Raw genomic sequence first — 26,775 nt, 5'->3', positions numbered from 1 at the left:
AGGTTCAGTAAGAAAAGAACGAGGTAAAGAATATACAAACAAGACTAAAGGTCTTAAGCCAGATAATTGATCTGGTAATAACAAATAGTTATACTCGTACTATAGGTCCAAGATAACAAAGAAAGAAACGTCTATCAACGAAGTGAAGCTGAATCGTCAACAAGGTGAATACGTCTAAACTCTTTACGGGCGTGAATACCCCCAACTTTATAAACTTGTTTAATTGAGTCAACTTAAATTGATTACATGAGATTACGTATCTCTTAAACATTATGAAAAAAAGTAACTGCTGGCCCTCAGGCTGTCGTGTACGTTTGTTTGGATCCTTACATATGTGGTAAGTCGGTGGGCACGCCGCGCCACACCTGGATATTTGCCTCCGCCACGATGGGCCGAACCTAAGTTACGTCCGAGCAAGGGTAATCATGTGTATACTGATTCTCTCTAAGTAATATCGAATGTTGCGGTGTTTGCTGAGCGGTTTCGAGTAGAGCTAAGTTTATACTTGTGGTTTTCTTTTAACTTAATTATTCATAAGCTATGAAGGGCCGGACCTAAGTTATGTCTCGAGGGGTAATCAAGTAAAGAAAATATACTTTCGAAAACACTTCTTGGAGTTATAATAAGAAGTGGAGTGTATCTAAGAAGTGTAAGAAGTAATATGGTGCGTTAGATATGTTGATCTTGCGGTGGATATGGAAAGTGTGTTCATTGTGCGCTATGTTTTACTATATCTAATGGTGAAAACACACTTTCTACAATTTTTAGGAAACATCTACTTATTATTATAACATTGCTCTCTCTCTCTCTCTCCCTCCCTATATATATATGTATATATATATATATAGGGTTTAGATCAAATACAAATAAAATTAACGTGCTAATTATGAGAATTAAGTAGAGTAATTATTCTATGATGTAATTACATACTTACTCTACTTGATTCTCACAATTAGTTAATAATTACTCTACTTGATTCTCACAATTAACACATTGTCACATCCCAACCTACGGCGGAAATGCTGGGGCGTTAGCTGATTGCTCGCAGCTCTCAAGGTACTATCATGCAATAATTAAATGGAAATATCTATTAATTAATTTAGGTTTTCAAATAAATCAAATACAAACAAGTACATAATCCATAAATACAACAATACAAATTTTATATTTCTAATGATCTTAATTAAAATATTCTTCTAACTAAATTCTTCACTAAGTTTTCACCAACCTGCATTAAATTTCTACGATAACCTGCATATGCGTATAAAATAAAATTTTTGTCAACAACACATGCTGAGTGAGTAAAACATCAGTTAAGTGAGATATAATATAATATATAATAGATATAGAAAAATGCAATCTGTGTCAAGTGAGATAAACAATTTGACCAATAAGCAAGTAAATAATGATGTCAGTAAGCCTGATGCCTATGAACTAAACGATGGCTAACACGACAGACGTATGATCATACTAGACTGAGAATATGCTGGACCTCTCCGACATGTATTCAAGTAAAGCATATAAGCATATAACACGTTAGGTATAAATTGTTAAACCCACAAGACTAACAACTGCAAGTTGAGTATTAAATAATTGGTAAATGGATAAAGTACGCATATGTCTCCAAAAGATTTAAAATAAGTAAAAAGGAGAGTGATACTTACTTTAGCGATTAAGCAAGAGATAATGAATAGGTAAGAAAGCGGTAAGTCAAGCTCTTAAGGATATACCAACGAGAATCCTAATTATAATAATTAAGGAAATAAATATGGATGGTATAAAGAAGCTATAACTAGATAGAGGTTCGAGATTTGATGATCGAGTATGTTATTTCAAAGGTTAAACATTACATAAATTTATTAGTACTTAAATTTATCAAGGTTTATAGAACATAGCATATTTTAATTATACAAAATCATAATTATAAGTACAATACTCGAATAAATGATATTTATAAGTTGATAAATTATATAAAGTGATCGTTTTAATGTTTATTTTAAACTAAAAATACGTTTAATATATATATATATATATATATATATATATAATAACGATTTCTTTTTTAACTAGTCTTATAAATAAACAATGGGTCAGCAGACTCAAGGATCCTCGATCTTTCATCAAGGATCATCGATCCTTCAACCAGGATCCTCTGGGTTGTGTTACCAAGGAGCCTATAACTTCCATCCTCAAGAATCCTTCATCCAGAATCAAGGATCCTTTGGGATTCTACATCAGAGGTCTTTCGAAGTCCATGAAGGAGATATTATCCCCATGCAGACTATCGCATCTGGCGGACCAACTCCTGTAGCAGACGCTTTTTACCTAAACTAATCTTCTGGAATGCGACGTTCACGCAACAAAGAGGTAACATGTATGATCCTATATCCTTAAATGCTAATCGTGGTTCCATGCAGGATATAGGTATCAACCAAGCTATGGCTAAGGAACTGCAGAAACTTAAGGATATGATATCCAGCGTACCAGGGGTGATCCGTCCAATCCCTGAGATACCGAAAGGAGGCAACAAATTGTCTAGATTTGCTCCACCAATATGTGACGCGGAGATCCCGAAACGCTTTCAAACCCCCAACATGTAAGTGTATGATGGGACCACTGATCCCGAAGAGCATGTAGCTTAGTACAGGGAAAGGATGGAGATCAATCCAATTCCTGAGAGGCTCAAGGAGGCTTGTCTGTGCAAGGGTTTTGGATCCACACTAACGGGATCTGCTTTAAAATGGCTGCTAAGTCTTCCTCCCTTATCTGTTACTTCTTTTTCACATTTAGTTAACTTATTCAACAACCAATTTTGTAGGAAATTTAAGAAGTTAACTAGTGACTTATATAGAGTTGTCCAACCTAATGATGAATCCCTTAGGGATTTTGTCACCAGGTTTGGCAGGGAGGCCCTAGAAATCCCTAATCTTGACATGGCTACGGCTGTAGAAACCTTCAATATGGGGCTAAATAGGGGCTCCCCCTTTTTGATGATCTTGTGATGACTCCTTGCAGGTGTTTAGATGAAGTAATGAACAGAGCACTGAGGTTCATACAGTTGGAGGAGGACAAACGGATCCAAGAACGATTAGGGGCTCAAACGAAGCAAGAATCCCTCAATAAGAATAATGGATCTTCGTTTAGAAACAACAACTCGAAGCCATACTCCAAATTCAACAACCAAAACATCCAAGCAGTTGAAGAGGGAGACGATGATAAAGATTACCCCAACATCTCAGAGTACTGCTTCTCTGTGGATACTCATGTCTTGATTTGTGCCATGAAGGATCTAGGAGAGAAGGCAAGGTGGCCTCGAAAGAACTAGAAGTCAACGACCTTCAGAGACAAATCCAAATGGTGCGAGTTCCATGAGGATTTTGGCCATATGACGGACGATTGCATCGGTTTGAGTAGAAAAATCGAATACCTCCTAAGCAAGGGCCATTTTAAGGAACTTTTGGGAAGAAAAAAGTTAAGGATCCAAGATCCTAAAGAGGTTCCTCAAAAAGCAACTCCACCCCCACCAGATGCACAAGTTATTAACTTCATCTCCGGAGGCTCAGATATACGCGACACTTCTTTCTCTTCAGCAAAAAGGCACGCCAAAGAAACCAAGCTGGAAAATGGAGAACGACCAGTCATATCCACCACTTTGACGACTGACAAAATGATCTTATTCGATGAAGAAGATAAATCAAGCATCCAATATCCACCTCATGACGGTTTGATTGTCACTTTGTTTATCCCTAACCATTATGTACGCAGGATCCTAGTCGATGGTGGAAGCTCGGTCAATATCATCCAACACGATTTCCTCCAGAAAATGAACATCCCAGACTCAGAGATCATCCCGAGGACGTCGGTGCTAGTTGGATTCATTGGCGAAACCAAGTAAACATTGGGGGACATCAAACTCCCAATATATATTGAAGGGTTATACTCTTACCAAACATTCTGTGTTATTGATAACCTATCTTGTTGCAATGTTATTTTGAGCAGGCCCTAGTTACATGGAATGAATGCCGTAGCCTCTACTTGCCATCAGTGCATCAAACTGCCGACTCCTTGGGGAGTAGTAAGGATAGATGGTGACAAAGTAGAAAGCAAGAATTATTATTCTTCATCTATGAAGCCAACAGGTAGACAGACGATAGCATAGCAACCACAGCAGCATCCTAAGAACGTATTGGACACACGGGAGCGAGACATAAAAAAAGTATCCTTGGATTTCGAGGATCCAGATGTGAAAGTGTTCCTAGGATCCAGTATCCCTAATGAGATCGAGTAGGATATAATATCCTTCCTAAAGCGAAGAAAGTCCACATTTGCCTTCCGACACTCAGACATGACAGGTATTTCTAAGGAGGTAAGTACCCACAAATTAGGCCTTGATTTATATGTTAAACCCGTACATCAGAAGCGAAGGAAATTCGCTCATGAGAGGAACACGATCATACAAGAAGAAGTTGAAAAACTTCTTAAGGCCGGTAGGATCAGAGAGGTTAAGTATCCTCGATGGTTAGCTAATGTGGTTGTCATTTCTAAAAAGAATGGAAAGTGGAGGGTGTGTGTCGATTTTACTAATTTAAACAAGGCATGCCCCAAGGATCCTTTCCCATTACCATATATAGACTCCATGATGGATGCAACTGCAGGACATGAAATGCTTACCTTTATGGATGTTTCCTCTAGATTTCAACAAATTCAGATGGAACCATCTGATCAAGAGTATACAACATTCATGACTCCTACCGGCATATACTATTATACTGCTATGCCGTTCGGACTAAGAAATGCAGGGGCAACATATCAAAGATTGGTCAACATGATGTTCAAGGATTAGTTAGGCAAGACCATGGAAGTCTAAATAGATGACATGGCGGTGAAGTCGAAGAGAGCTGAGGATCACTTTAGAGATCTTGAAGTAGCATTCAATATCTTGGATCAGTACAATATGAAACTGAACGTCAAAATGCCATTTTGGTGTTAAGCTGGGAAATTTCTATGATACATGGTGACCAAGAGAGGAATAGAAGCGAGCCCAGAACAGATAGAAGCTATCATCAATTTTAAGTCTCCTGTGAATGCTAAGGATGTCCAAAGACTGACGGGAAGAATAGATGCTCTCAACAGATTCATTTCCAGATCCCTGCAGAAATGCAAAGACTTCTATGATATCTTGAGGAAGAATAAAAAGTTTGAAAGGATGCAAAAACATGAAGATGCACTAAAGGCTCTTAAGGATTACCTATCCTCAGCGCCTGCTTTGATGAAGCCGATAGATGGTGAACCTCTGTCCCTGTATTTAGTCGTGTCAGGTAATGCAGTCAGTGCTGTTCTGGCCAAGGATCATGAAGGACAACAACACCCGGTGTATTGTGTAAGTAAAAGCCTTTTAGATGCAGAGGCCATGTATTCTCACATTGAAAAAATAATTCTTGCTTTAACTATGGCCTCAACCAAGTTGAGACACTATTTCGAAACACATACTATTATTTTGAAAACTAATTATCCTGTTAAAAATGTGCTTAGAAAACCAGAATTGTCAGGAAGGATGACCAAATGGGCTGTCAAGCTGAGTGCATATGATATTCAGTATGAGCCCAGAACAGCCATTAAGTCACAAGCGCTTGAAGACTTTGTGGCTGATTTCAGTAGTGACATGCAGAAGGAGGCTGATCTAGAGGTTCAGCAACTGGAAGAAACCAAGGATCATTGGATCCTCTTTACAGATGGAGCATCCATCGTAAGAGGAACATGATTAGGTATCCTACAGAAATCACCACAGGTGGACATAATACCCCAGTCCATTGCATGTGCATTTCAAGCCTCCAACAATGAGGCAGAATACGAAGCACTTATTGCAGGTTTATTTTTAGCCAAACAGATGATGATCAGGTATCTTCAAGTTTATATAGATTCTTTACTTATAACTAACCACTTTAACGTCTCTTATACCGTGAAAGGTGAGAATATGATCAAGTATTTAGAAATTGGGAAGGAATTAGCAAAATCCTTCAAGTCGTTTAGTATCATGCAGGTACCTAGAGAAGAAAATGTTGGGGCAGATGTATTAGCAAACTTAGCATCATCATTGAAGATCTCGGATGATATAAAGATACCTATCATTCATATATTGTCTCCGGCAATTGGAGAACAGGAAGATGTGAAAGAAAACAGTGGATTGCACAGAAAAGCTTAAGTATCCTTCATCCTCTCAAAAAGCAAGATCTTGGATCCTTCCAATTAATAAGTTCCTTCGAAATGGAGAGATCGCTACAAGGGAAAATCCTAAAGCTTTCAGATTGAAGGTATCACAATTCATCATTTTTTATAAGATATTGTATGTAGAAAATCTCTTGCAGGTCCCTATTTGAGATGCATCGAAGATCCTGAAATACATGAGGTACTCCAAGACTTCCACGAAGGTGAGTGCGGCAACCACATAGGAGGAAGATCATTATTCTCCAGGATACTTAGAACTGGATACTTCTGGCCAACAATGAAGAAGGATGCAATGGAGTACTCAAAGAAGTGTGATGCTTGTCAAAGGCATGCAAACATCCTTCATCAGCCAGCGGAACCAATGTATCCTATATCCTCTTCATTGCCTTTCATAAAATGGGGAATGGATATTGCTGACAAGCTACCAAAGGCACCAGGCGGAAAGGTCTTTATGCTTGCTATGACAGACTACTTCTCTAAATGGATTGAAGCAGAAGCACTCGTACAAGTCCGATAAAGGGAAGATTTATCCTTCATTAAAAGAAATATTATAACTAGATATGGTATCCCATCTGAAATTGTTTGTGATAATGGATCCCCGTTTATTGGGAAAAGAACTACTAACTTTTGTGACAGTTGGGGCATCAAGATGATTACTTCCACACAGTTTTGGACAAAAATCCGCTAAGGATAATGTATCCAAATATGTTATGTGAGGATTAGTGCTATGATGATAATAATGAATATATGAACGAAATAGAGATGAACACTGTGATTTGTTACGAGGAAAAGCCCTTGATCTTGGTCGGATCGCCGGCACAAACAAATCGTCTATCACCACTTTATTAATGTAAAGATTGGGTTACAATGGGTGGAGTTTATGATCAATGAATACAATAATGCTAAATGTGTATGTTCTGCTTAGAATTACAGAGAAAAGTCTGTAAGTCGTGTATGATGTGCTGTCCCTGCCTAATTGATCATAAACTCATTTAAATAGGAAAATAATAACAAATATCCCTATTTTTTTAGCCTTGAATCAAGCCATTTCTTCATTGTAATTGTTTCCTTTATTATCCATGCGGTTTGTTGACTTGATTGCGAGATTATAGGCTGGGCTTGGTCATTAGCCGTTGTACCTACCAAAAATTATCAAGATAACAAAGGAAAATCGTTAATTAATAATAAGTATTGGGGATCATTGATCCTATCAGGATCTGCAATATATTTTAAGGATAATTGAACCATATTATATGCCAGGATAACATATCTATAGTGTCAAATTTCCGTGTCCTAACAATTGCCCCCAAAATGGCGGTGGTGATAAGATCACAGCTGTCATTTTGCCTTTGAAATCAAACTTCCTGCAAAACAAATTAGATTTGACAAGCTGGTCATAATGGAGTTTCCTTGGGAACTTCCCTTCCGGCTGTATATCCTTCTCCCATAAGTATTGATTTTTTTGTGATCCTCGTAATTGAATTTAGGATACCTGATGCAAATAACATATGATATTAGCTTGGATTAAACCCAACAAACTGGGGACAAGCCCATAAAATAAACTGGGGACGAGCCCGTGCAACTGGGGACAAGCCCATGTAACTGTGGACAAGTCCGTGTAACTGGGGACAAGCCCGTGCAACTGGGGACAAGCCCGTGTAACTGGGACAAGCCCGTGCAACTGAGACAAGCCCAAAAACTGGGGACAAGCCCAAAAACTGGGGATAAGCCCAAACTGGGGACTGGCCCAAAGATACGGATGTCAACTGGGGACTCGCCCAAACCAGGATTTAGCCCAAACGAGAGATAACATGAAAATGTTATAAACCGGTGGTATGGTACGTCTACCATAAATCGCAGGATCCTCCATATAGCCGAAGACAACGAAATTGTCAGCCACTAAGTGTGTACTGGTCCCGCTGCCCCGGACTATACGTTGGATAGCGTGCACTACAGGCGAGAGTGTAGAAACTCTAGTTCGTAAGAAAGGTGAAAATCTTTAAACCTTGGAAGATATGACCATCTGGGGTCATCCCTTAATCGTGGGCTAGGCCAAGGGAAATAGTAAAGTACCTTAAGTGTGAGGGAGAGGTGGCCAACCTCTTAGACATTAAACCTCTTATTGAAATCTGCATTGTTATTTAAAACTTGGAAAAAGACAAACGTTAAAAATATATTATCCTTAAACTAATAAGAATCTGAAATGAATAAGTGATCAGATAGATATTACCAATTTTAGGATCCTTGACCCTTTAAGGATGCTTGATTCTTTAAGGATACTTCATCCTGACTAGAAAAAGTACTTCTTGAGATGGATAACATTCCATGCTCTTGGTAGTCGATCACCCTCCATAGTAAGTAGATGATATGCCCCATTTCCTGCTTCTGATTCGATCAAGTAGGGGCCTTCCCACTTAGGTGCTAGCTTTCCATCCGCTGGATTAGTTGTGTTTTGGAAGGCTTTCCTCAAAACTAGATCTCCTTCTTGAAATCTTCGAATCCTGATATTCTTGTTGTATGCCCCAGCTACCCTTTGCTGATATGCTGCCATTCTGATCTTAGCTAGCTCTCTGAGCTCATTAACAGTATCTAGATCTTGGAGAAGGATTTCATTATTGGCATGAGGATCATGGATGCTTGTTCTGGAAGTAGGAACCACCATCTCCGTAGGGATTACAGCTTCTGAGCCAAACACCAATGAGAAAGGTGTTCGACATGTTGCATTCTTTGGTGTTGTCCTGTCAGCCCAAAGAACATATGGTAGCTCTTCGGCTCACTTGCCTTTCTTGGATCCTAGTTTCTTCTTCAAGTTGTTGATGATAATCTTGTTACTTGATTCTGCTTGACCATTAGCTTGGGGATGAATTGGTGTAGAAGTACTCATCTTGATGCCCCAACTGTCACAAAAGTTAGTGGTTCTTTTCCCGATAAACTGGGAACCATTGTCACAATAATTTCTGAAGGGATACAAAATCTAGTAATAATATTTCTTTTAATGAAGGATATTACCTCTTTTTCGCGGACTTGAACAAATGCTTCTGCTTCTATCCACTTTGAAAAGTAACCAGTTATTGCAAGCATGAATACTTTTCCTTCTGGCGCTTTAGGTAGCTTACCCACGATATCCATGCCCCACTTCATGAAAGGCCATGATGAGGATATAGGATACATAGGCTCTGCTGGCTGATGTAGAATGTTGCCGTGTCTTTGACATGAGTCACACTTCTTTGAATACTCCATAGCATCTCTCTTCATAGTTAGCCAGTAGTATCCTGTTCTCAGAATTCTAGAGAATACGGCTCTACCTCCGGTGTGATTACCACAATCTCCTTCGTGAAAGTCTTTGAGAACCTCTTGAATTTCAGGATCTTCGATACATCTCAAGTATGGACCTGCAAGAGATTTTCTATACAAAATATTATTTAATATAATGTATTGTGATACCTTAAGTTTTAAGGACTTAGGATTCTCTGTGGCTGGAATCTCTCTATTTTGAAGGAACTTCTTGATCGGGAGGATCCAAGATCCTTGATTACTTGAGGGTAATGGATCCCAAGGCACTATCTCTTTGTCAGTTGTTATCTCCCCAACTTCTTGTTCTCCTATTACTGGTGAGAGTATGTGGATGATTGGGATCTTCGTATCTTCTGGAATCTTCAATGATGAAGCTAAATTTGCTAAGGCATCTGCCCCAGCATTCTCTTCTCTTGGTACCTGTATAATACCAAAAGAATCGAAGAACTTTGATAGTTTCTTCACAACATCTAGATACTTGATTAGTTTTTCACCATTAACAACATATGAGCCATTAGAGTGGTTAGTCATCAATAACGAATCTACATATACTTGAAGATACCTGATCCTCATATGTTAGCTAATTGCAAACCTGCGATCAGAGCTTCGTACTCCGCTTCATTATTGGTGACTTGGAATGCACACGCAATGGACTGGGGTATTATGCCCCCCTGTGGCGATTTCAGTAAGATACCCAATCCTGTTCCTTTTACGTTGGATGCTCCATCAGTAAAGAGGATCCATGATCCTTGGTTTCATCCAGTTGCAGAACCTCCAAATCAGCTTCCTCTTGCATGTCACTACTGAAATCAGCCACAAAGTCTGCAAGTGCTTGTGATTTAATGGTTGTTCTGGGCTCATACTGAATATCATATGCACTCAATTTCACAGCCTATTTGGCCATCCTTCCTAACAATTCTGGTTTTCTAAGCACGTTCTTAAAAGGATAATTAGTTCTTAAAATAATAGTATGTGTTTCAAAATAGTGTCTCAACTTGGTTGAGGCCATAATCAAAGCAAGAATTAATATTTCAAGGTAAGAATACCTGACCTCTGCATTAACATGCTTTTACTTACGTAATATACAGGGTGTTGTTGTCCTTCATTATCCTTGGCTAGAACAGCACTGATTGCATTTCCTGACACAGCTAAGTATAAGGACAACGGCTCACCATCTATTGGCTTCATCAAAGCAGGCGCTAAGGATAGATAATCCTTAAGAGACTTTAGTGCACCTTCATGCCTTTGAGTCCATTCAAACTTTTTATATTTCCTCAAGATATCATAGAAGTCTTTGCACTTCTCCGAGGATCTGGAAATGAATATGTTGAGGGCAGCTATTCTTCCCGTCAGTCTTTGGACATCTTTAGCATTCCCAGGAGACTTTAAATTAATGATGGCTTCTATCTGCTCAGGGCTAGCTTCTATTCCCCTTTTGGTCACCATGTTCCTAGAAACTTTCCAGCCTTAACACCAAAATGGCATTTTGACGGGTTCTGTTTCATGTTATATTGGTCAAGAATATTGAATGCTTCTTCAAGATCTCTGAGGTGATCCTCAGCCCTCTTCGACTTCACTACCATGTCATCTATGTAGACTTCCATGGTTTTTCCTAACTGATCCTTGAACATCATATTGACCAATCTTTGATATGTTGCCCCTGCATTTCTTAGTTCGAAGGGCATAGCAATATAACAATATATGCCGGTAGGAGTCATGAATGCTGTATCCTCTTAATCAGATGGTTCCATCTGAATTTGCTGAAATCCAGAGGAAGCATCCATAAAGGTAAACATCTCATGTCCTGCCGTTGCATCCACCATGGAGTCTATATGTGGTAAAGGGAAAGGATCCTTGGGCCATGCCTTGTTTAAATCGGTGAAATCGACACACACCCTCCACTGTCCATTCTTTTTTGAAACAACAACCACATTAGCCAACCATCAAGGATACTTAACCTCTCTGATCATACCGGCCTTAAGAAGTTTTTCAACTTCTTCTTGTATGATCGCGTTCCTCTCAGGAGCAAATTTCCTTCGCTTTTGATGGATGGGTTTAATAGAATAATCAAGGCCCAACTTATGAGTAATTACCTCTTTAGAAATACATGTCATGTCTGAATGTCTGAAGGCAAATGTGGATTTTCGTCGCTTTAGGAAGGATATTATATCCTCCTCGATCTCGTCAGGGATACAGGATCCTAGGAACACCTTCATATCTGGATCTTCAGGATCTAAAGATACTTATTTTGTGTCTCGCTCCCGAGCTTCCAGCACGTCCCTAGGATGTTGCTGTAATTGCTATGCTATCGTTTGTTTAGCTGTCGGCTTCATTGATGAGGAGTAGTAGTTCTTGGCTTCGACTTGGTCACCATCTATCCTTACCACTCCCCAAGGAGTTGGTAGTTTGATGCATTGATGGTAAGTAGAGGCCACTGCTTTCATCCCATGTATCCAAGGCCTGCCAAGAATAACGTTGCAACAAAAAGATTGTCAATAACACAAAATTTTTGGTAAGAGTTTAACCCTTCGATGTATATTGGGAGTTTGATGTCCCCCAATGTTTTCTTGGTTTCACCACTGAAACCTACTAGCACCGACGTTCTCGGAATGATTTCTGAGTCCAGGATCTTCATTTTCTGCAGCACGTCATGTTGGATGATGTTGACCGAGCTTCCACCATCGACTAGGATCCTGCGCACATAATGGTTAGAAATAAATAAAGTTATAATCAAACCGTCGTGGTGAGGATCCTGGATGCTTGTCTTATCTTCTTCATCAAAGAAGATTCTTTTGTCAGTCGTCAAAGTAGTGGATGTGACTGGTCATTCTCTGCTCTCCAACTTAGTTTCTTTGGCGTGTCTTTTTGCCGAAGAGAAAGAAGTACCGCATATATCTGAGCCACCGGAGATGAAGTTGATTACTTGTGCGTCTAGTGGGGGCGGAGTTGCTTTCTGTGGTGCATCTTCAGGATCCTGGATCCTAGACTTTTTTCTTCCCAAGAGCTCTTGAAATGGCCCTTGCTCAGGAGGTATCCAATTTCCCTCCTTAAACCAACACAACCTTCTGTCTAATGGCCAAAGTCTTCATGGAATGCACACCACTTGGATTTGTCTTTGAAGGATGTTGTTTTCTCATTTTTTCGAGGCCGCCTTGCTTTCTCTCTAAGATCCTTCATGGCACAAATCAAACCATGAGTATCAACAGAGAAGCAATACTCGTAAATACTTGGGTAGTCCTCATCATCTTCTCCTTCTTCAAGTGCCTGGACATTTTAATTGTTGAATTTGGAGTACGTCTTTGAGTCGTTGTTCCTAAATGAGGATCCTTGTTTCTGGTTAGATGACTCTTGTTTTGTTGGAGCTCCTAACCGTTCTTGGATCTTCTTGTCATCCTCTAGCCTTATAAATCTGAGTGCCCTGTTTCTGACTTCATCTAAAGTCCTGCATGGAGTCGTCACAAGATCGTCATAAAATGGGGAGCCCCTTTGAAGTCCCATATTGAACGCTTCAACAGCCGTAGCCATGTCAAGATTCGGGATTTCTAAGGTTTCCCTTCCAAACTTTGTAACAAAATCTATTAAGGATTCATCACGAAGTTGGATAATTCTATATAAATCACTAGTTAATTTCTCGAATTTTCTACTACAAGAAAATTGGCTATTGAACAAATTAACTAAGTGCGTAAAGAAGTAACAGAATAAGGAGGAAGACTTAGCAGCCATTTGAGTGCGGATCCTGTTATAGTGGATCTAAAGCCTTTGCATAGACAAGCCTCCTTGAGTCTTTCAGGAATTGGATTAATTTTCATCCTTTCCCTATACTAAGCCACATGCTCTTCCGGATCAGTAGTCCCATCATACACCTTCATGTTGGGGGTCTGAAATCATTTTGGGACATCAACATCACAAATAGGTGGAGCAAATCTAGACAACTTGTGGCTTCCTTCTGGTATTTCAGGAATTGGACGGACCACTCCTGGCACGCTGGATATCATATCCTTAAGCTTCTGATGTTCCTTAGGCATAGCCTGGTTGATACATGTATCTTGCATAGAGCCCAGGTTAGTGTCTAAGGATATATGATTATACATGTTACCTCTCGGTTGATTGAACGTTGGCATCCCATAAGTGTAGCCAAGATAAGAAGCATCTGCCATGGTAGTTGGTTCACCGGAGGTAATGGTTTTCATGGGGATGATGTCCCCTTCATGGACCTCCGAGGACTTCTGATGTTAAAGTCCTGAGGATCCTTGATTCTGGAAAAAGGATCCTTGAAGTTGGGAGTTGAAGGATCCTTGGTGATACATCCCAGAGGATCCTGGTTGAAGGAACGAGGATCCTTGAGTTTGCTGACCCATGGATCCCTGTTTAAGGATAGAAGATCCTTGCTGGAAAATCGAGGATCCTGAGCATGCTGACCCATAGATACTGGTTTAAGGATAAATGATCCTTGAGCAAGTTGAGCCAAGGATCCTGGAGGGGTGAAATCCAGCATCCTAGGCACCAAAGGAGTCTGATCCTCCAGTAGCCTCTTTTTGTTTTTGAGATCTTCTATCTCACGAAAGATCTTCTGATTAGTCTTGTTCTGCTGCTCCATGTATGCCTTAACATGTGAAAAAATAGCAGAAACATCATTGTTAGAGTTAACCACCGAAGTGGCAGCAATGGTTTTCAAGCTCTGAAAGATTGGTAATTACGTCTTGTTTCCAGCAGCAATAGCCCTTGGCGCTCCCGTAAGTGGAAGAGGCATTGGTAGTGAGGATATCGGTGGGTGAGAAACTGATGAAGGCATGGTGGATGAAGCAGAAGATTGTTGAGAAGCCATTGATGGTGATATGAGTATGAAAGGTTGAATATTGATAAGATATTTTCTGGATTATAGCACCAATTGCCCCACGGTGGGCGCCAAATTGTTTTGGACCAAAATCTGCTAAGGATAATGTATCCAAATCTGTTATATGAGGATTAGTGCTATGATGATAATAATGAATATATGAACGAAATAGAGATGAACACTTTGATTTGTTACGAGGAAAAGCCCTTGATCTTGGTCGGATCGTCGGCACAAAAACCCCGGGTGATGACAAATCGTCTATCACCACTTTATTAATGTAAAGATCGGGTTACAATGGGTGGAGTTTATGATCAATGAATACAATAATGCTAAATGCGTGTGTTCTGCTCTAGAATTACAGAGAAAAGTCTGTAAGTCGTGTATGATGTGTTGTCCCTACCTAATTGATCATAAACTCATTTAAATAGGAAAATAATAACAAATATCCTTTTTTTAGCCTTGAATCAAGCCATTACTTCATTGTAATTGTTTCCTTTATTATCCACGCGGTTTGTTGACTTGATTGCGAGATTATAGGTTGGGCTTGGTTATTAGCCGTTGTACCTACCAAAAATTATCAAGATAAAAAAGGAAAATCGTTAATAAATAATAAGTACTGGGGATCATTGATCCTGACAGGATCTGCAATATATTTTAATGATAATTGATCCATATTATATGTCAGGCTAACATATCCACAGTGTCAAATTTCCGTGCCCTAACACACACCGGTTCATCCTCAAGCTAACATCCAAGCAGAATCAAGCATCAAGATTATCATCAACAACTTGAAGAAGAAACTAGGATCCCAGAAATGCAAGTGGGCTGAGGAACTTCCTTATGTTCTTTGGGCTGATAGAACAATACCAAAGAATGAGACGGGCCAGACACCCTTCTCATTGGTGTTTGGGTCAGAGGCTGTAATCCCTACAGATATGGTGGTTCCTACAGCTAGAACAAGCATCCGTGATATTGAGGCCAATAAAGAAATACTTCTCGAATATTTGGATACAGTTGAAGAGCTGAGAGATATAGCCAAGATCAGGATGGCAGCATATCAACAAAGGATAGCTGGGGCATACAACAAAAGTATAAGGATCAGAAGATTTCAAGAAGGAGATCTTGTCTTGAGGAAAGCCTTCCAAAACACAACCAATCCGGCATATGGGAAGCTAGCACCCAAGTGGGAAGGTCCTTATCTGATCGAGTCGGAGGCAGGAAAGGTGGCATATCATTTGCTCACTATGGAAGGCAACAGGTTACCAAGAGCATGGAATGCTATCCATCTCAATAATTACTTTTTCTGATCAGGATCCAGTAATATCTATCTGATCACTTATTTATTTAAGATTTTTTAATTTAAGGATAATATATTCTTAACGTTTTTTTTCAAGTATTAAATAACTATGCAGGATTCTAGTTAGAGGATTAATAACTAAGAGGTTGTCCACCTCTCCTTCACGTTTAAAAGTATTTTACTATTTCCCTTGGCCTAGCCCACGTTTAAGGTATGACCCCCGATGGTCATATCTTTCAAGGTTTAAAGGTTTTCACATTTATTATAAATTAGAGTTTCTACACTCTCGCCTGGAGCGCAGGTTATCCAACGTATAGTCCGGGGCAACGGCACCAGTACACGCTTAGTGGCTGACAATTTCGTTGTCTTTGGCTATATGGAGGATCCTACGATTTATGGTAGATGTACCATACCACCGGTTTATAACATTTTTATGTTATCTCTCGTTTGGGCTAAATCCCGGTTTGGGCGAGTCCCCAGTTAACATCCGTATTATTGGGCTTGTCGCCAGTTCACGGGCCAATCCCCAGTTACACGGGCTTGTCCCCAGTTTAATTTATGGGCTTGTCCCCAGTTTGATGGGTCTAATCCCAATTGATCTTATAACTTATTTGTAACAGATGTCCTAAGTTTAACTATGAGAGGATCAACACTTATGGATTCGAGATCCTTAACTTGTTTTTACAAGGATCACGGAAGGACCACTGTTTATTGTAACTTAGGACTAATCAGACCTTATGGTATGATTTTTATCTATCAATTTACATTTGTTTGGTTAAGATCTTTGTAAACTCTATAATTTAAGGATATAACATTTTTGCAAGGATATTCTATCCTAAAATTTTTTACTCAAAGATATTTCTTAGAATTTTCAATAAAACTAAGATTATATTAAACTTATTTTCAGAATAATAGATAATAACGTGTAAATAGCCAAAAGATATTGTTTATTAAAAACTTACTTAAAGTTATCAAAAGCTAACCCGGACTTCACCATTTAAACATGGATCATCCATCCGGGTTAAAGTAAGTTGTTACTAACAGTTTAACCGAGTGCAGAAAAATAAAAGTCAGGGGCATCAAAGGCTTCATCCCTACAAACAGAGGACCATCCACCTTTGTTACCCCTTGAAATTGTCTTAAGGATCAATGATCCTTCACCCTAGTTACTATTATCCATTACAAACCATTATCCATTAAAACATAACCAAACAAAATAAAAAAGGGCACGGGCCTTGTCTCTGATATCCTTCATCGCCCGTTCAAGCAGTTTCGTCACCCTCCGCTGCTGCCTTCCCTTCTTCAACCTCGACCGCTTCCTTCATCCTGCTCGTTCCAGCTTTATTCCCATCAGCCATCACCACATCCTCTTCACCACCAAGAGCTACCAAAGCCACCTTCCATTTCTCTACATCCCAAGCAGCCTTATCGAAAGCAGGATCACCAGCCTCTATCGCCATATTGATCCTAGCTTGCAACACCAATCTTGCAGCCCACATCTTCGCTTCTTCAATGGCCTGCTTCACTTTCTCTTGGTCTTGGGCTTCTGTGGTGGATAACAGATCCTCCAAACGCTTCTTGTCTTTGGTGAGCTGGGCTATGGCTTTATCCTTGGTGACCGCTGCACTTCCCATTCTCGAGAGGCTATCACTCATGTGGCTCACAACCTTGTAATAATGTTCTTTGCAAGCATTCACAGCCTATGTCAAACAATTATATAAGGATTAGAACAGTTCTTGACTATCAAAATAAGGAGACTAAGATGATAGTTACTTATAGCAAATATTATGTCAAAATGGGTCTCGGGTTCCAAGGACTTCTTCCTCTTGGAAGCATTAAATTTGGCCCTGGTAGTTGTGGTCCTTGGCTCGGAAGTGGTGGCTGTCTTCAAAGCTTCCTTCTTGACAGTTTGAGGAGTGATCAGACTATCAATGTCCTCCCGAGAAAACTTGCCGACGGATTTGTGAGATTTCTGAGCACCTGCAGAAATCAAGAAACAGATATGTATTCTATTTTGTTCTATTTGTTATAAAAATACAAATTTTACTTGACATGTCGGAATCCGAAGAAACGTCACAAAAAGCCTCAACAAATTTGGCTTGGAAAGTCCTGACTTCGGGATCCAGGGTAAGAAACTTTTTTGCTTTTTCTTCTGTTCCAGGTAGCTTAGCCAAGGAAGCAAAGTTATCGACTGCACTAAACAGAAAACAAAGAGGAAGGTTAAAATGTGGATCAGTTATCCTAAATTATTCCTCTTTCAAGGACTAGGATCCTACCATTTTTAACCCATGTTATAGGTAAATCAGCCCCACCAGGTATGGAACTTCGATTCACGAAGAAAAACTGATTCCTCTAGAAGGAATCGTTTTGAGTTGCTTTCGAAATCGGATTAGGCTGTCGAGGTTTAGACTTCAACAAAAATCGGTTCGAGCCATGGGTAGTTAGGTTATAGAGGTGTGATAACTCTTTAACGCCTAAATCGATCTTCTCCTCCTCTATGATTCTTTCAATAGTGCCTAATTCCCTCCAATTCATGGGCATAACCTAGATATAAGACATCCCAGTGGATTCAAAGAAACTCTGGGTAAAGGAAGGGAACGGATATGTGTAGCCAATAAGAAAAGGATAGGCGGGAATGCAAACCCAAATCTTTGAATACACATCACATCGGAGTAGAGAGTCGTATGGACGGAAAACGGTTTCCGGTGGGAATAGTGGCCGAAATTCATCAATCTCAGGGTCGGTGAACTTACAGATTTCAAAGGACGGATTGGTGATAAGGTTCTGTGGTTGCATCTCTGATAACTCGAAACGATCGGACTGGTCAGAATGTTTAGAGGGAGAAAAAGAAGAAGCGACATGCATCTTTAAGAATATTATAAGAAAAATGAGAGAGAGATAAGGATACCTGAATGGACGCTGAATCATGTGGTTATAAAAGGGTTATAGATAATAACATATATTGGCGGTGGATAACCTTGAGTTTATTGATAATAATTATTGTTGACAACCGTCTAATCGTTTTATCTCTTGCAGGGATTTCAAATTTCAAAATGACAGCTCTATTGCATAAACACTCGCCATTTTGGGGGCAATTGTTAGGGCATGGAATTTCTGCTAAGGATCCTTTATCCTTAAGTAACTTATAGATAGAATATCCTTGAGATATGTTCTATCTTGCAAAGGATTAAGGATCCTTGGTATTATATGTTTACTAATGATTTTGTTTGAATGGTGTTGTGTTTGATAGATGTGTAAGTCCCGAATCTGGATCACTACAATATGATATCAGCCCGAACACGATGTTAGTGCGGAATCCTAACACAGTGGTGATTCAAGAACAATAATACGAACTAATATAATATGATGAACACGACGTAATACTCCAAATGCACACGATTATATTATTAAACCATCTGGTACACGAGATTACACAAAACCCTATTGCTCTCTAGATGGTGGCTATGAGAGTATTCAATAACTGCTCACCAACTGATCCAATACTTCTATGAACTCAACTAGCAACCCTAAACCCTATACATGTATTCTCTATATATAGGGAAGCTAACGATCAGGCAAAGTAAAGCCCAAATTCCCACCGATATCCCTTAGTGATCTCGGTTTACATACATAGCCCAACACTAAACCCAATAAACACATAACTAAGTACAAACCACCAAATATGGACCCAACAATCTCCCCCTTGGTTTGTAGCTTTGTTCTTGTTTATTTCACTTCAGACTAGCCTAACCGAAATCCATAAGGATTTCGATATTACACCAATGCAATTCTTCAACTCGTCTTCGTTTACATCACTTTAGTCTTGATCATGTCGTGGCCTTTTGATATGCGTCAGTCTAACCAAATTATAACCCAACAATCTTGCCCTTAGACTGATGCTTTCAGGATCTTCAGAATCTTTACTAGAACATAATCAGCAACTTCAATGATCAGCAACTTCAGCATCTGCATCCAATACTCTACCATCTCCCCTTGAATATGATCAGCAACTTCAGCATCTGCATCCAATATTCTACCATCTCCCCCTTTTTGATAGCATCATCCAATTTGAATCTCAGATACTTCATATGCTTCCGTTGCAAGAAATCAGTCTTGAAGGAACAATCAACTTTGATAGAAAGATCAACCAAAATATTTTTGAAAACAATTTAAGTAAAACAAAATAAGAAAGACATATTTTTGTAATTTTTATGTTTTTCTATTTTTTTATTTTAATTTTCATGAAAAGACTTGAAATGAGATCATACCAGCTAAACCAACTATAATACAATAACCAATATCATATTTCATGAGCTGAAAACTTCCAAACAATTTCTTAACACATTTGTTTCGACAAGAGTAATCAAGAAGTAAAAATAAAATAAATGAAATAAAATAAAACCAAAAACAACAAATAAAACAAATTTAATCACCCGGTCTTCTTGTAATTTAGCTAAAAATTGGGATCAAATTTTAGTTTTTGATAAAAATGCCGCCTTTATGAAAGATCCGAACATGGAATCATATTGTTTAAGAGGCTGTCACAAGGATTCATGTTCAGCGTTATTATGACATAAAGAAACAGGTTGATAGCAGGTATAACGAACTTAGCATGATTTTCATTGCATCAGTGATATGAATTAGGTTCAGTTCGGCATAAAGCTTAGATGGACATCACTCATGGACATGTGATGCATCCTATCTCTTCTCAAAGCGTATTTGGCTTTCCCCAGATCACCCCAATTTGACTCCAACCCCCTAGTGCTTGATCAAAAGATTTTTATATAAAATCAAATTTAAAATACTAAGTTTTTAACAAGCCTTTCATTCGAGACATGACAGGACTTACTTGTGCGCCCCCATCTCTGTAGTTCTAGTTTGACCCTTTAAGTTTTTGAAATACCAAGTTTTTAACAACACAAATTATATACATACTCATAATAAGCTTTTTTTTCATTTTTCCTTTTTTTTTTTCATCTTTTCCCCTTTTTTTTCATCTTTTCCTTTTTTTTCATCTTTTTTTATAATAATAAACATAATACATAATAGCACAATATTTTTGGTGATCATGACACTAACGGGCTCGTGTATGACTGGGTAATTGCTTTTCTGCCTATCATTCGGAGAGATGTATCTGGAGACATGCACCTGTCTTCAAAATGACTCTCCACATTAAGTTTAGCAAATTTATTTTATATCACTTCAACTTTTACGCATCATGGAAAGCTACCATACAATATCAATGACTGTTCTAGAGCCTTTTAAGCTTAATAACTTCACCCGTTAGGCACACTAAAACAATTTATCTATCACTTTCCAAAGGGTTGGATCAATTTTCATTTGAAAATGTTTTGAAGCTTTTGAAAAGCTGTTAACTGAATAAATATATCACTTCCCATAAAATTACAGAAGACAAACATGTTAAGAACTCAGTCACCACGGTCACTCTTCAGTTTTCAGGTAAATGGCTATCCCGTATGACCACTAGTGGTTAACAGGACCAAACACATATGAGAATACGTGTCCCTCCAACTTCGAATTACCGACATAATTTTAAGTGAAAGAATTCAAAACACAAAAACACATCACAATCGCCCCAGATGCTTTCAGTGTTTAGATAAATGGCTATCATGTGAATCTACAAATAGATCACCGGACCAAATATATACAAGTATATGTTCTTCAAACTTGAGCAGCCGACATAATTTTAAGCGAGAGTGAAGTTTGAAAGACATTTTTTATATTTTTTAAACACACGCACACTCTTTTTGAATTTTTTAATTTTCTCCCCCTTAAATTTGTACAAAAACTTTTATGTGCAAATTTAAACTCAAAAAGACTCAATCGTCGAAACTTAGCTTTTAATAATAAAATAAATGAAGTGTGATAGTCAGCCAACTGATGTACTATCATTTCTCATGTACGTTCAAGTCATTTTCTCATTTTTAAATATAACAAAATAAAAGGCTATATTTGAAAAACTATATGTGAAAACAAATTAAAATTTTAAAATCTTATTGACTAATCAATCTTTCATACCAAAGTGATACGGTTACCTTTTATCTTCAAGACATCATCTTTCATTTGTGAGAATCTCCCCTAGGAATAAGCTTGTTTTGAGATTCTGCATCCTTGCGAGTTGAATGTCTGGAACAAACCTTTTAATATACAATGTATTCCCTGATTTGTTCCTACACACTTAGAGAGCAGATTAAAAACATTCTATCACCCTAAATTCCCGTCCAGGCAACAAATAATTCATTTTATGGTTTAAATATTTAAAAACAATGGATATTTGCCCTGTCATGTGCCTGGAACAACCCATATAATAAACAAAGAGTTTGTGGTTGTTCCTACACGCATAGCGGGATCAGTTGGACATAGGAACCCAAGTCATAAATGTCTTGGGGTTCCCTTGAACATCAACATATGTGACCTCTTGCCAACTCATATCTTTCCCATCTTTAACAGAATCATTTGTTATGACAGATTCTGGTTGCTGAGTTTTAAGTTTCCAAGTCTGTCTTGGTTTAGTGAAATTTGAAAGAACAGACTTTGGAGTGGAGCAATTCGAATTCTAATTCTTAGAACTCTCAACACTCTTTGATTTCTGAAAATTTATTTTTCTTTTAACAGTTTCTAAATCATTTGAGTGCAAACCTGTCATATTAGCTTTGAATCCTGGAGTATCTGTGACCCGTTGTACAGATACTCGTGGTTTTCTAAAATAAGCATTTTGTTTAACCACTGGATTCGGTTGAAACTTGTTACCTTTCACCTGAGGGGCTTGTCTATTAACAACACGGTAGTGACACTCCTTTGCCAAATGCCTGTCATTCCCGCAGACGAAATACGCTTTCATCCTTCTTCTAATGTCAACATAAGAACTAGCCTCGTGTTGGAATTCCTTCTTAGGAAAGGTTTTTCCATTCTTCTTGTCCCTTGGCACAGCTTTCTGATTTTTCTTGTAATAGGGAACATATAGACGATGGACATAATTTCTGGCTATATGTCCTGGCGTGCCACAGTGATAACATGTTTGCCTCTTAATATAATTAGCACCCGATGATTTATCAACACATGGACATCCAGAGGATCTATGAGGACGAGAATGTCCTTGTTGTGCTGATTTCTTACGTTCCTTCCCTTTGTTGCCACGACTCTGTGTATTATTATTAGTACAATTTTGAGTTGTGGTGTCATCTGAGTTTGATGACACGTTAGAATGAGAGTCATTTTCACTAGCTTGAACCTATTTACTATCAGAAGCAACATCATTTACTATATCTTCACATGAAGTAGAAGCATCAAAATTGTTCACACATTTAAAAACAGGCTTGATTTTCTCTAGGGATCCTGATCCAACAGTTTCATATTGACCATGTTTACCATACTTCATGTCTTTTATCTTTTCCTCATGTTCTTTGGTAACAGGGGTAGGGACATAATTGTGGTTGTAAGGTGGGGGAACTTGACTTTATCCTATTCCCTCACCTTCATTTTCCTTCCACCACAATTGGTTTTCAATCATCGAGTTAACTACTTTACTAGAACCCTCGAATTTTTTAAAATCAAGTTCAGCCTTTTCAAACTTACTAGTTAGATTTAAGATTTCTAACTTGGAAGTTTCCAATTTAGCAGTTAACTCAGCAATTTCTTGTTTAGCATCATGATGGTGACAGCTCTTTATGCTAAAATCAGACTTAAGTTTCTTAATTTCCTTGTTAAGAGATTCAATTTTATCTAAAAATCCCTTTTCATTTTTCTTAAGTTTGAAACTCTCTGATTTTATTCTTTCCATATCTTTACTTAGACTGTCATTATGAAGTTTATACATTTCTATTTTCTCACCACAATTTAAGGAACATGATTTAAAAACGAGTTGTGAAGAATCCATTGAGTAATTAATCAGATTAAACTGATTTTCCCTCCAAAATTGCTCGAAAAAATATGATCGCCAAAATTCTCAAGAAGAATGTCTCAGTCAAGAGAAGTGTCTAGGAAAATTTTCGTTCAACACAAAATTTTCCGAATTTCCCGCCAAATTTCACCGATAATCACCCGAAAAAAATTGTTTTCGCCAAAATTTTCAAGGATGGATTTTTACTAATAAGGAGTATTCTGGAAAAATTTCGTTCAAGAAAATTTTTCCCGCCATTTTTTTTTACCGAGAACCCTTCTCTTTGCTTGACTTTGACCGAGAACAGATATGGCCGAAAACTCAGATGACCGAGAACGACCTGCGTTGACCGAGAACTACTTTTGTTGACCGAGAACGACCTGTGTTGACCGAGAACTAGAACATTTGACCGAGAACCCAGGAGTTGACCAGTTTTTGACCGAGAACACCAAGTTTGACCAGTCTTGACCGAGAACTACCAAAAACTGACAAATCTTGGCCGAAAACTACCAGCAGCCGAAATCTTCTTGGCCGAGAACACCAATTTTTTAACAGAGTTGTAACAACTCCCAAATAAAGTGGGATTTGATTTACTTTCCAAATCAAATCCAATCTTTACCCAAAAACGAGTCAATCTTCTTCTCCGACCAGTGAGTTGCCAGAATTTTAACAACACCACAAAAACTTGATAACTTGAATCCGTTGATATCACTATAACGAGCCTGAATTCGTCAAAAGCTCTGATACCAATTTAAGTCCCGAATCTGGATCACTACAATATGATATCAACCCGAACACGATGTTAGTGCAGAATCCTAACACAGTGGTGATTCAAGAACAATAATACGAACTAATATAATATGATGAACATGACGTAATACTCCAAAAGCACACGATTATATTATTAAACCGTCTGGTACACGTGATTACACAAAACCGTATTGCTCTCTAGATGGTGGCTATGAGAGTATACAATAACTGCTCACCAACTGATCCAATACTTCTATGAACTCAACTAGCAACCCTAAACCCTATACATGTATTCTGTATATATAGGGAAGCTAACAATCAGGTCCAAAGTAAAGCCCAAAGCCCACCGAGATCCCTTAGTGATCTCGGTTTACATACATATCCCAACACTAAACCCAATAAACACATAACTAAGTACAAATCACCAAATATGGACCCAACAAGATGTAACGGCCTGATGACTTGGTCCTCCTATTTTAGCGCTACTGGATGACTCCCGCACATGGTCAAAGAGATGGAACGGCTAACGGGAAGAGTGGCGTGATTATAGGAGATATAGTTAGTGATCTCGGTTTACATACATATCCCAACACTAAACCCAATAAACACATAACTAAGTACAAATCACCAAATATGGACCCAACAAGATGTAACGGCCTGATGACTTGGTCCTCCTATTTTAGCGCTACTGGATGACTCCCGCACATGGTCAAAGAGATGGAACGGCTAATGGGAAGAGTGGCGTGATTATAGGAGATATAGTTAGTTGTTATTTTTATATAACGAGTTATGATCAACTAGGTTTAGACTCACTCACTAGCTCACATTCGTAAACACTAGCTTAAGATTCTCTGTAAACAGCAACACACACACTTAGATTCTTTGTATTCGTTTATCATGAACTCCACATTTGTAACCCGATTTTCATATTAATAAAGTGGTGATAGACGATTTGTCATCACCCGGGGTTTTTGTACCGGCAATCCGAACAAGATCAAGGGATTTTCCTCGCAACAAATCCTCGTGTTCGTGCTTACAATAATTTCATTATTATTATTATCATCAAATTAGCACTAGACCTCAAGAATTTAGTTACATTATCCTAGCCGATTTTTGACCAAAACACCATACAACCAATCATTTAATTTCTTTTATTTGTTTTTCTTTTTAATAAAAAAGGATATTTTTGTCAAGTATCCAATTGTTTAATATTGGCGGTTCCCAATAATTTGAATTTCATTAATTCTCTAATATAATTATCTTATTTTTATTTGACCGAAACAATGATGTTGGTTTCAAAACTACTTAATATGGATCGTTGTTTTTTAATTAAATTCACATGTGTATCTTTTAAAGTAAATACCTTCCTACATTTAGTGAAATTTTCATTTAAAGTTCATCAAAAATACATATTAAAATGATGAATTTCTTTAAGATAAAGTAAAAGCATATACGTAAATTTGCAATTTTATATATTTGTTTAATATACATATATGTAATTTGTTAATTATTTCTTTTCTTATTTATCTAAATTTATTTAATTTGTAGTATTAACTTTGTTTTACATAAGTGTAATTATTTACATATATGTAAATGTTCAACATAACTTGTAAATAAACTATTAACATATATGTAATTATATAAATTCTTGAATATTCTAGTTATTTAGCCAAAATTTAATTGTTGGTCCGATTAATAAAGATGAACTTACAAAACTAAAGTATTACTCCATCTTTGAAATGTAAATTATACATTTTCATTCAAACTAGTAATTTGAGAGAAACATGAAGATTTTTACATTTAGGGGATGTGTGAAGAAAAGTAGTCGGTTACATATTGAGTGTTCCAACAATACCCATATATATTTATTTAATCTCCGTAATCTTTTATGTATTTACAAAATTGTCATTATGTATTTTAGCCATTGGTTAAATCAACAAATGGATAAGAATGGTTCATAAAGTTCTCAAAAAATTTACTAGTTCTTAAATGATATTCATCAATCATATATATATATAAATATATATATATATATACTATTAAAGCAAAACTATTTTTTCACATGTCATTCAATTAGGATGCCAACTAATAATATTACCATTTATAGAATTACTAACAAAGTTACAAATAAAATTAACGTGTTAATTGTAAGAATCAAGTAGAGTAATTATATACACAAGTAGAGTAAAATAATTAATCTCCCTACATAATAAACCAATGGATTTTTCACCAAATCCTTTTAAATTGTCACATAACATTTTCTAATTATTTTTTTTCTTTTTAATTACTAATCATAAAATCGTAGTTAACCGAATTAATATATCCCAAATATTCACTGCAACTCTGGAAAACTCAATTCTATCCTTCATCATAACCCTAGAAGTAGTCGGCATCCTCATTCTCCATATTCATCCAACAATTGATTCATCTTGCTTAGATCCTTCCATATCTGAAACGGGTACATCTTTTTTTCTG

This window comes from Bidens hawaiensis, unplaced genomic scaffold, assembly GCF_021521415.1.
Source record: "Bidens hawaiensis isolate Kalapana, Puna unplaced genomic scaffold, B.hawaiensis_p1.1 tig00015920_1, whole genome shotgun sequence".
Taxonomy (NCBI): Eukaryota; Viridiplantae; Streptophyta; class Magnoliopsida; order Asterales; family Asteraceae; genus Bidens; species Bidens hawaiensis.
Note: the sequence above shows the minus strand (reverse complement) of the source record.